This window comes from Manis pentadactyla, chromosome 9, assembly GCF_030020395.1.
Source record: "Manis pentadactyla isolate mManPen7 chromosome 9, mManPen7.hap1, whole genome shotgun sequence".
Taxonomy (NCBI): domain Eukaryota; kingdom Metazoa; phylum Chordata; class Mammalia; order Pholidota; family Manidae; genus Manis; species Manis pentadactyla.
The window spans coordinates 84993489-85005942 of record NC_080027.1 but is presented as its reverse complement, the minus strand read 5'-3'; the positions used below and the strand labels follow the sequence as shown (position 1 = coordinate 85005942).

Genomic DNA, 12454 nt, shown 5'->3' with positions numbered 1-12454 from the left:
CAAATGATGCAGCAGTGTCAAGTTGCAAAATGAGCCTTTCCACACTTACTCTCAATATCTGTCCCTATCTCACCACACCACTAATGCACAGCTCCCACACAGGCAGGGGTCTGCAGAACAACCTCCCTGTGGCACTGGCAGGACCCTGTACCTGGTGTTCCCAGAGGAACCTGGGGACAGGGCCCATCATCATGTGTTTTGTTTGGACTCTCAGAGACCAGGGGTTACTCCATGAAGGTCAGCTCCATTTGCTGACCCAAATATTGGATGGGAAGGCCCCAACGACCCTGTAACATGGGCAGTACCTGTGCTGGGTGTCACCATTTCTCAGGTGAGCACATAGCACAGAAAGGGTGTCTAGCTTGAACACACAGCTGGCCCAAGTTGTACTTTCTCTGTACTGCCCAGCATATCACAGGAGCAGACACCTGGTGTCCTCTACCCAACCTCCCCCCAGCGTAGGCTCCTGACAGGTTTCCCACTACAGTAACAGTGAGGCAGTCCATGCAGAGTGAAGAGCTAGGACTCCAGAATCAGACAGACCTGGGTTCAAATCCTGCCTCAGCCTTTCTTGGCTGGATGACCTTGGGTTAAGTCACTCCTCTGTGCCTGTTTCTCCTTTGTAAACTGAGGCTAATAGCATGAGCGTCATGGGGCAGCTCATTGCTTCAGGCAGGCCCATACACACCTTGAAGTTTTGTTCAGGTTGGCTACTCCTGATGCTTATAGAAGGCTCAGGATCACTGAGCCCAAAACTCAGGCCTGGATCCTCCATTTCTGCTCATGATGTCCCCAAGACCCAACTTTGGGGTAAATTCTTCCCTAGCTGCTAAGTTGGCAGATATCCTTTGAAGATTTCATGCCCCTGCCCTTCCCTACCCCTAGGCTAAGGGCCTTCTCTCTTCTCACCCTGCCCCTCTCCCTGGGATATCTTGAGCCTGTGACCCTCTTCCCCTTCTCTCCAAATACCAGGCCCCCCTGGCTGGTCTGGCTTTCCCTCTGTAGCACAGCTGTCTGAGGAGGGGCCTTGCACCACCCTGGGAAATGCCACCCTGTTTGGGTCAGGGCAGTTAGCTGTCAGGCTCTGAGGTCAGGAAAGGTCCCCAGACTGCAACCTGCTCCCTCACCCACCCATAGCCCACCCTCCCTGCACCTTGGGACAATGCTGAGTTCACCCTGGCTCGGTCATGGACAGCTGCCCCCACGAGATGCTCTATCCCTGCTTTTCAGTCATCCTGGGCCTCCCAAGCTGGCAATCCCCTGGGCATTGAGCAGCAGGATCCCTTCTTGGCCCTTGCCCCTTTCCCTTGGGGAAAGTGTGAGATAGTGGGAGAAGCCACTCTAGGAAAGCTGACTTCGTGGGGATAATTCCATATTTACTTGCTCGCTGACGTCCACACCAGCCCAGCTCAGTGCCCAAGTCAAATTGATCTTCCTGCCTGCTGGTTCTACTCTCGCCTCCAACACTGCTATGAGCCAAAGAGAAGGTGCCCACTAGTCACTACACCTTCTCCACCCCAGTCCCTTCATGCACATGACCTGGGGTCTGATGCCTCTGTCCCCCCAGGATGAAGTAAGCTCCATGCCACTATAGATATGCAGCAGTGTGGCCAGATAGCCTCATTTTGGAGGACAGGGCACACAGACTGGGCTAAAACTCTCAAGAGCTCCCCATTCCACTCTGATTGCAGGAAGAGGAAGACTGGGGTGCAGAGGAAGGGGTGCTAAACTTGGGGTTAGAAGTTCAGCTTGGTCATTCCCTAAATTGACCTCCAGCAAGTCACTTCACTTCCCTGAGCCTGTTTTCTCCATTATGAAATGGAGTCATGGAGAGCTGGCCTGCCAGCTTCATGGGCGAATGATAAGGGATTTGGGAGAAAGTAAAGCTGGGAAGAGCCCTGGGTTAGCCTTATGGATCAGGTGGGGTGGGGATGAGAAAGGGGTGGAAAGAAAGCCTTAGAAGGTATGGAAGGCTCTAGAGGCCCAGGTCTGCCTCACTTTGCAAACAGGGTCCCCATCCCTCAGCACCCATCCCTGATCTGAGGCCAATGCTGGACAGCAGGGCAGCCAGCAGCTTTCTGTCCCTCTCCACCTCCACCCCCTCACCCAGTGTCATTTCATTGGAGGCTCTTGGTCTGTCCAACTTGGTCTGTCTGTGCCTGCAAGTTCTGACCCATGAGGTTCCTGGGGTGGGGAAAGTGTCCTGAAACCTGCTGTGTAAACGAAGAGCTTATAAATCAAATTCCGTATTTAAAGCACCCAGGCGACATGCTAGAAATTGTTATGGCTTCCTTTAGACTTCCTTTATAAATGTGGGTTCCTCGGGGTGACTGGAAAGATTAGGTTATGGCTGTGTGATCTGGAGTTAGTCACTTAACCTCTCTGAACCCTAGTTTCCTCATCCATAAATGGATGAGAAAGTGACCTCTTAGGACATAATATGTTTTCCTCTTAAACTTGGTCTTGAAAACACAGAGGAAAAAGTTCTCTTCCACAGAGCAGAACATAGCACAGAACTGTTATTACTGTTTCCACTTACAGAAAGGGAAACTGAGGCCCAGGCATACCTGGCTTTGATCACAAGCCCATGGAGGAGGTGTCAGTGTCTGAAAGTGTGGTCAGGTCACTATGAAGTAGAGAGACCTCCAGGATGCATGCTCTCTCTCATATCTAGGCACTGCCGTCCCCAGTAAGAGGCACATGATTATTTCCATGCCCTCTGGCCCAGAGCTTGCCCAGTGCCACACACTGGGGCTCCATGATTCTTCCTCTGGGGCCCCCATGAGGCAGGCATTATCATCACCCCCACTTCGCAGATGAGGAAACAGGCAACCCCAAGAAGGCAGCCTCTTACCCAGTCTCCCAGCTGCCAATGGCAGGAGCACTAACTGAACAGGGGGGCCCACACCCCCTTCATGGCACAGTACTGTCCCTACCCACTTGCTCCCCTGGCTCCCTCTCACTTCCTTCCTCCCTGCCAAGAGGCCAGCCCAAGGCACTTTGCTGGATCTCACCTAGGGGTGCCCTCGCTACCCAGAAACAGAAGCCAGGCACGCTCTAAAAAACCTGTGCCCCTGTGCCCCAGAACTGTGCCCCAGCCCACCTGCTCTGAGCCCTAGTGTGAAGAGCCAAGTTCCTGGCCCCCCACCTTTCCCCTTGGAATGGACACCAACAGGCCCTCACCTCATCCTCTCTTACCTTGCTTGCTGCAACAGTCTCCTAATCAGCCTCCCTGCCTCCAAACTCTTGCCCAAGCTGCTGGTGCTGCCGATCTCTGGGAGCTAGAGCTGATAACCATGCCTGCTTCCTCCTCATAGAAACCTCTGTGGCTATCTGTGGCCCCAGAGACAGAGTATACAGCAGTCAAGACCTTTCATAACCTGGCTGGGGCAGAGCAAAGGGCTAGGCAGGAGGGCTCAGGAGCCAAGCAGCCAGGCTTCAAATCCCAGTTGTGCTGCTTACCAAATGGGAAACCTCAGGCAAGTTACCCCACTGTCGAGCCTTGGTCTCCTATTTCCCCTAAAAAATGGGGAAATATCAGGGTTCTGCTGGGAAGATTAAATGAAAAAAATGCATGTAAAGCACTTTGCACATACTAAGTGCTCAATTCATTTACTCATTCCACAAATACCTGAGGCCCTACTATGTGCTAAACACTGATGATACAGTAGTGAACAAAACTAAGAAGTCCAGCTCTCTGGGAGCTTGCAGTATAATGAAGGGAGGCAGCCAAAACAAAATAAAGAAGTAACATAGGACATGTTATATGTGCTATGTACTGAGGAGAAAAAAGCAGAGACTGGGATGGGGTGGTCAAGGAGGTAGGGGTTACAATTTTAAAAAGGAAAGTGCCTAGGAGAAGGTGATATTTAAGCACATTCTGATGGAAGTGAGGAAGCCTGGCATGGAGACAGTGGGTAAGAACAGTCTAGGGAGTGGGAACAACTAATGCAAAGGTCCTGAGGCAGCATGAGGACTGTTAGTCATACTATTATTATTACTATTTTTCTCATTCCAGGTTTATTGCCCTCCTTCTCCTCCCTTACACACACCCTGCTGCCAAACGAACTACTTGAGCCTCTCCAAGCCCTTCAGTGTGCTCATCATACCTTTGTACAAGCCAAACCCCATGTGGGAATGCCTCTTCCCTCTTTGTTCTCCAAATCCCACACCTCCTTCCAAGTCCAGCTGAAAGGCCTCCTCCTCAGGGAAGCTTTCCTTAACTTGGAGTCGATGGCTGTCTCCCTTGCACCCTTCTGCTGTAACCTGTAACTGCCCACCTCCCACACTGGTCTCTGAGTTCTTTAGTGGCAAGGACTGGGTTCCACAAAGCATCCCCCAAGCCCAGCCCAGTGCCTGGCACAGGGATAGTACATGAGTGCTGACTACCTGAGGAATGAATGAAGGACTGAAGGACACCCCAGCCTTCCCCTCTTGTGGAGCTTTAGCCCAGGGACGCCACCACATGTGTGGCTGCACTGTGTGAACACTGGCCTTTCCAAGCAGATCCAAATCTGCAATAGGAAGCAGGCTTTATAAAAATAACTGCACATTTTTCTTTTTTCTTCATTGTTTTTTTTTTCTTTATGCACAGCTTATTTTTCCGGTACTGCCCCTGGGCCAGCTGCAGGGAAGCCCCTCCTAGGCCTACTCTGAGAACATGAGGCTCTGGGGCCTCCAAGGACTCGCAGGCCCTGGCAGAGGTGGAGACGCACAGGACAATTCTAGACCTGCCCTGGCACCAAGGCCACCAGGCACCTCTGAGCTGGAACCCCCCTTGTTCAAACCCCAATGTTGGGTGGGTGTTACCTCCTGGAAACTTGTCCTCCAAAAAGGGCTTTATAACCCCACACAACATATCCAAAAGGGCTTCTCCTTGGTGGATCTAGGAAGGGGGCAACAGAGAGCCAGGATTCTGATCCTGGCCAGACCACTTACTTCGCCTCTTGGGTACTCAGTTTCCCCATCTGTGAAACAGAAATAATAAATAATACCACCTTGTAGAACTGACATAAGATATATGGTATGCTTAGAACCATTCCTGAAACAAAATGCTCTCCATAAACATTAGCTGCTTTCATCATTATTTTCATCTTCATCGTGCCTGGATCTCCTAGTCTGAAGCCCCTTCACTTAATCATGTACTTTCTAGATCAGCAGAGACCTTGAGGGTCTGTTAAGTCTCACCCTCTTGCCCTCCTGGAATTTCCTCTCAGACATCCCAGGATCATGGTCCTGCTGGGGCATGGTCCGGTGTAACTTTGGGGAGTTTATTGGTTTCTGTACTCTACAGGCCACTTTGCTTGCCATGTCTGACACCTCCTTCCAGCTGTACCCGCCAGCCCATACCCCAGGGAAGCAGCAGTCATTAATCCTGTCCTCAGCCCCCAGCACACAGGGAGCCCACAGCCAATGCTCGGGGATTCACCAGAAGGTATTCATCAAGCAGTCTCATATGCAGACGCTGGAAACACAGGGGCCACACAAGCCATCCTGGGCCCTGTCCTCGCAGAGCTTATTGTCTGATGAGAGAGTAAGACTGCAACCAATAACCACACTAATAAATGCAAAACTGCTACTAAAGCGACGCTACATAGGAGAGGTTCGTGGGGCATGAGAGACTATAATGGAGGCTTCAACCTAATCAGGGAGCACTTCCCTGGAGAGATGCTGAAGCTGAAAGGTGAAGGGTGAGGGGGCCTAAGCAACGGGAGTGGAATGCACCATTAAAACAGAGGGGACAATATGAGGAAAGCACCATACTAGGCAGAACATGGCAAATGGAGGCATGCAAGATGGTTTCCCCACAGGGCCTGGAGGGCAGCTTAAGAATTTCTGTACTAAAAGTTCCAGGAGTTTCTGAAGGTTTTTCAGGCAAAAGCTGATAGACTCAAGTTTGTCTGTCAAAAAAGGTCACCCTGGCTGCTGAGGATGAGCCTTCCCAAGTCTGTATGTGTGTGTACTTGTCTCTGCCTAGAACACTCCTCTAGTCCCTGTATTTGTCAGGACAAGCTAGGCTATGCTGCAGTAACAAACAACTCCGAAATCTCTGAGTTTTAGAACAACAAAGGCTTAGTTATCACTCATGCTGCATGTCCATCATGGAGCTTCAAGGAGCTCCATTCATGTGGCGAAACAAGGACCCAGGCTACCAAAAGCAGCCACCATCCCCCCTGCTGCTGGTTGTCATGTCCCAAGAAACGAGCACTCTGAAGGGTCTCACACCAGCAACTAAAGCTTTAGTCCAGAAGTGGCATAGATTGCTCTAGTTCACAACTCACTGGCCAGTCACATGTCCCCACCCAAGCACCGGGGGACCTAGACTCAATCCTACCCTGTGCCTGGATGAACTGGGAATATTTAGGGGGTACTATTAAGGACCATCAGACACTGTCCCACCCCATCTTGCCCTTTACCAACCTTAACTCATTCATTAGATCACAATGGTTTTAGTACTCCAGAAGGAGGGATCAGGAAATGCAGGAAAGAATAGGGCATGAAGGAGAGAGAGATCTAGTGGAGACTGGGAAAGGAGGCCAAGGAAAGGGCATGGGCCAGATCACTTAAAGGCTTTTAGGTCACAGTTAACAATTTCCCCCTTTATCCCAAAAGCAATGGAAGGACTTTTCCGTGTTTTAAAGCAGGAAATGGAAGGCCTGATGTGACTTTTAGAACACGATTGCAGTGCTGAGACTGGCATAGAGGGGAAGTCACAGGTGGACAGTTAGGAGGCTCTTGTTGTCCTGGGGAGAGACAGTGGTGGCTTAGTTGACATGCTGGAGATGAGGCAATGGAGAGAAGTGGATGGATTCAATTTATAGGCTGAAGTCCTCTAGATCTGGAGATGGAGGGAGCTGGGGTGAGAGAATGGAGGTACTGGGGCTTCTGCCTTGAGGACTAGTAGGATGGTGGTAGTCTTGGCCAAGATCAGTCCTGGAGGAGGTTTGGGAGGAAGATTATGGGACAGGCTTAGACCCTATGTGTTTGTCATGACTCAGAGCCAAGACGGCATGACTCCTGACTTAGTCCAGTTGTCTTTACTTCCTTCATACTTGCCAATGACCTAAAACCAAGGATACCTCACCTTCCCATACATGTAAAGTGCAAGGAAAGATTCAGATGATAGAAGTGTCTCCTTGATACCAAGGATAACAGCTCTACGAAGGACATCAGTACAAGGGGCTTAGAGGACAGAATTAAAGCTCATGACAAAATAGTACACAAGTAATGGTTGTGATGGCAGATCAAAGCTCCTGGGACAAGTGAGGTGAGCTCCTCATCTCTGAGAAGGTCACTAGGGAGAGAAATTAACTCTGGCCCTGCTTCTCCGAGAAAGCCCTGTCAGTTTGGGACTGGACGGACCTGTGTGGGGTCTAACAGTCCTAAGGTAGTATGTTCTGCAGTAGTCCCAGCGAGAGAGAATAACACTGCTTCAATCATGTTTAAGGCGTGGGCTAGGCATTTTTTTTTTTTTTTGCTCCTGCTTATCTCATTTAATCTCACAATTGCCTTACCAGACAGGCTTTGGTGGGCCTATTTTAGGGATGGAAAAGCAAGGTTCAGAGAGGTCAAAGGTAACACGGCCAAGTCCAAACAAAGTCTCACAGTCATTAATTAAGAAGGGGAGGAGGGGCTCCAATGGAGAAGACCCTTTTCATTAAACTAAAGCAACCAGCCTAGGCTCTGTTCCCAGAAGAGGTTTTCAGACATGTGCCCAACAGAGAACTCTGCTTGCCCACTTCCCACTCCCCAGGGAAGGAGACCACAGACTGTTACTTCTGGCCCATGAAGCCCCACACCCCAAAAACTTCTTCCCCTCAAGGGGAAATGTAGGCAAAGGCAAGTTTTTGTAGGTCCAGGCATCATGCTTCATGGAAAATTCTTTTGTCCCAGCAGAGACAAAACCCCAAAGTTTACAGGGTTTCCAGGCATCAAGAGCAATCTCTCATTATTGCCTCCAGTCCCCGTGCACAAAGAACTGGGTGTTGCCTCTCAGCCACTCTAAATTATATACCACAACCTTTCTCCACATGAAGCAAGCATCTAAGAAGAGAGATTTAGCATTTTTCTCTCCTAAATCCCACCCCACCCCAGGGGAGGGTCAAAAGCCCAATCCCCCAACCCGGTTCAAGACACAAGCAACTTTTCAACCAGCATCACCCATTGCCCAAGACATTTGTATTCGCCTTGCAGCGACTTGCCTAGGGCGTGCTGGCCTTGACCGGAGAAAGGTCGTTAGTCGCTAAATTTCAGCAGTTTCTGCGTAAGGGAGTACCTTGGGGATTTCGAGTGGGGGATGGAGACTACACTCCGGAGACATTTCCCGAATAGTCTACACCGCAACTAAGATTAAAATACAATAAAGAAACGGCCTCCAGCTCTGTCGCGTTTAGAGGGAAATCACGGAAGGGCTGGAAGAAGCCCCATTGCATCCCGAGGGATCTGAGTCCGCACATTTGCCCCAAGGGCCGAGAGGTAAGTGCCCCCAAGAACTAGGCCAGCGGCCGCAGCAAGCCCTCCAGCATTCGGTGCCCCGCCCCGACCGTGTCACCGCGTTCTCATTCCGAACGCTTGGCTCGGACCGCTGTTCCCATTGGTCCGAGGCCACGTCAGTCAGCGGGCGGAACGTCGGCGCAGAGAAAAGGCTACACTGTAACAAGGCGAGCAAGCGAGAAGGAAACGGGGAGGGAGGAGGCGGAGGGGCGGCCCCTGATTCCCGCGGCGGCAGCGGCGGCGGAGGCGACGGCAGCGACGGCAGCAGCTACCTGCCGAGGGTTAACCCACCTCGGGGCCGGGACGAGCCGCCCCCCCGGTCCTCGCCCGCGCCGCCAGGGCCCCCAGCTCCGCCGGCGCCGGCCTCCGGCTGCCCGCGCCCCCCGCAGCCGCTCGCAGCCTCTGCACCGGCGGCCCCCGCGCTCGCTGGCAAACTGCCGAGCGCTTTCCGAAGCCATTTTCAATGGCCACATTGGCTACCGGGGCTGACTCACCTTCCCGGGAATGCTGCGGCAGCCGCGGGGCCCGGGAGGCGCGGGCGGCCCGGCGGACGGCTCAGCGGAGGCGGCGCGGCCCCGGCTGGCGGCCCCCGCGGCGGGGGCGGCCGTGCTGTGGGCGCGCTGGTCCCCGGCGGGGCAAAGTTTCAGCGCCAGCCTCGGCGCGGCGGCGGCGGCGGCGGCGACTCGCTGCTGCTCTCCTCCCCTGCTTTGACCACCATCTTATTAGTACAGGAAATGACATGGAAAACGGAAGAAAGCGGCGTTTGGGGCAGACGCGGACCCCCCAATTCAGGGGCCGGAGCCGGGACTCACCAGCCGCGTCCCAACTCGGCCCCGGAGAAAACTCCCGGGGCCCCCCTTAGCCCCCGCCCCGCGCGCTTCCCGGAGAGGGGAACCTAGTCCTGGAACCCGAAAGGAGAGGACGAGATTTATAATCCACCCCGCGGAGAAATGGAGAAAAAAAAAAAATGAAAAAAGAGATGGTTGAAAGAACTTTGGAACTGGGACACTTTGGGGCGGGGGGGTCGGAATTAAAAGTTCTGAAATTTAAAGTCATTCTGTTGTTGGGGGGACTCCTTGGCTCTCCTGGTCCCGTCGCTGCCCCTTTTGAACCAAATTGTTAGGGGAGTAAATGTGTTTATATTTTTAACCCTTTCGAGGCCCTGCCGCCCGCAAAAGGCCCCCTCCTGCTCCCATTTAACCCTTTGACCGGCGGATTGGAAATACAAACTAAAGTTGTAAAACACAAGAGTACCTCTGAAAGCTGAGAGGAAGGGACTTGGGGGTTCGCTTACAATGTTAACTATTTACATGGGGCTGAGGTTTTAAAGTCGGTAAACACGTGCGTTCTCCAAATCGAAATCTGTCACAGGGATTGACATTCTGAGAACAGCGGGCCTCGTCCCTAGGTGGCTCGCAGAAGGTAAGTTTAAGTCGTGCTCACTTGCTCGTTCCTCAGTTTCTCCACCTGTGAATGGGACTCAAAAACACAAGAGACAAGGTAGCTAGGAAAAGGGGCGGATTTTTGTAAAGACAAAGTGATTCGAAGACTGAAAGATTTCCCTTGGCGCGTCCAGAAAACCGACGGGTTGTGTTGGGACAGAGGACGCCGCGGGACGGCGTAACCAGGACAACCATTCCCAAAATAACCTCCTTTCTCTTGGCTTGTCTGCAAGGCGTGTGGCGGTTCTGCTAAGTCTCTCCTGCCTGGGAGGCTGTGCGGCTGTGGCTCTAAAAACGGGCCATGACCCTTAGTTGGAGGTTGCCAGAGGGATTAGATCCGGGAAAGGCACCTCCCGAAAATTCCAGCAAAGCACTGCAAGGGCTAGCACGTAGCCTCCGGTGGGTACCACCCCAGGGAGGCCTTCCTCCTAAAGGATGGAGTTCCCTGTTATGGTGGCTGCAGGCTAGGAGGCTACCCCCGACCCTGATGGGCGTCCATGGTCAGGTCCCAGGACATGCTGGTGACTTTTGGACTCTGGATGTTTGGGGGAGGCGGGGAAGCACTATACATTCCACATGATGTCTTTCCCTTGACTTTGACATTCAAAACAGCTTCTTGGAATCCCACATCTGTTACTGTGTGATCTTGAGTAAGTGACTTCCCCTCTCTGAGCTTCAGTTTCCTCATCTGCAAAGTGGGCTATACTAATAAGCCACATTACTGGCTCTGTGTGAGATGCCAGGAGAGTGTATTTAAAGGGCCTAGCAGCGTAGATGCTCAAGTAGCAGTAATTAATGCCATGATCACATGACATTCTACACAACTACAAGTTTCCTATCTGTTCCATGTCAGGTAGAGTATTGGGTACTGGGGAGTACCAAGATTAGTTAGACATGGTCCTTCAGGGAGCTCTTGATCTGGCCAGATGGAGGTACTCACAGCTAACTCAAATTACTCCAGTAATTAATGCACACCCAGCTGCCCTAAGCATTATACTGGAGGCTATGAGCTTGGGCACAGGAAAGGGCATCGAGGAAGGAGCCGTTTGCTCCTTTTGAGGAGTAGGGTTCCTCAAGGCAATGTCAGAAGTGGGCTTTGATGGGGGTTGGAATTTCTCCCAGTGGAAGGATGGTATTCCAGGAAGACAAAGAGCACCAGCAGACACCTGGACGTGTCCACGTGCCCAGGGTATGTGACATGTGGTCAGTTGTGACTGGAGGACAGAGAGGGTCAGCCAGAGGAATAAGAGATGAGGTCAGAAAGGGTAAAGAGAGTGTGGTCACAGCCTCCCAAAAGCAATAAAGTCTTTAAGAGAATGAGCTGGAAAGTGGAGAAAGAATTTTTCCTTGTGATGGTTTTCTGTTTAAATCTCTCTATCCATTTGGCCATTTCTGGTTTCCCTTTGCCGGGAATAGTTGGTGCTAAGACTGCATCTGTGGAGTGGGGCTGGGTCCTTGGACATTGTAGGCTGGGGAGTCGGTACTTCAGTCATCACACTCAGGGAGCACAGGGACCCTGCACAGTTCAGAGACTCAGGTCTGATGCCCTCCTGCTGCTCCACACTGTGTGCCCTGGGGCAAAGGACTCTTCCTACCTAGACTCCAGTTTCTTCCTGCATGACATGAAGAGTTTGGACCAGGGTCCTAGCTTCTGTCTTCAAGAAACTGCCCTGTAGCCACACAATTAAGACCAGGGCACAGGAAGGAACTTGGAACAAAGCAGGGAAAGGTATTGAAACGATTTCAGAAGGCAGCCCAAGGGTTGCCACAGATGCTCTGGACAAATGTGGGCAGAAAGTGGCCCCAAGCGTGAAGGTTATCACCACAGACAAGTGGTCTGGACAAGGCAGGTCATGTAAGGCTGTACCTCAGGGTCCTCTGCAGGCTGAGTTGAGCCTGAAACACAGAAGTAGGGATAGAGTGGGAGCTCCACACAAATTCTCTGAGACCTAGCATGGGAGGAGGAAGAGAAGGGGTTTGAAGAGAATAGAACACATGGTATACACTTTGGGGACATCACCATTTGATTCAATAATCCAAGGCAGATGCAGATATCATCATCATTATTTTTCCAGACAGAGAGACTGCTCAGAGAGCCTAAGAAAGTTTCCCAAGGTCACACAGCTAGTTAGAGATAGGAAAAGATTCAAACCCATGTCTGCCTGATTCCATTGTTCAATGTCTTCTACTCGTGTATGTTTCTGTTCATGTCCTTTTATATAATGCAGCTTTCAACCTAATGGTTGGTAAAATACTTCCCTATCCCTTAGGCATATCACACAAAAGATGCTGACTAGAACTTTGTGACGTGGTCAAGTACTTCATGAACTCCCCCTGCAAAAAATGTACTAACAATCTCAGTGACCTCTAGGTCCTTGTGAGGACTCTGAAATACTCTAAGTGAATGAAGCTCAGTTCTTTGGAAGGAAAAGCCAATCTGAGTTCTTTCTCACCTACTAATAATGATGATACTCAAGCAAAACATACATCCAGTGAGCTACAAGGTAAATGCCCCCTGG

General features: G+C 51.5%; 1 protein-coding gene across 1 annotated transcript in view; it reads right to left on the bottom strand.

Annotated features, from left to right (window-relative positions):
- The window catches only part of PRDM11 (PR/SET domain 11), an 86409-nt gene extending 77292 nt beyond the window's left edge, over positions 1 to 9117 (bottom strand). Inside the window, exon 1 of the mRNA XM_036891654.2 lies at positions 8988 to 9117. The gene's annotated coding sequence lies outside the window, so the exon portion shown is untranslated. The remainder of the gene's footprint in view (positions 1 to 8987) is intronic.
- Positions 9118 to 12454: the final 3337 nt, after the last annotated feature.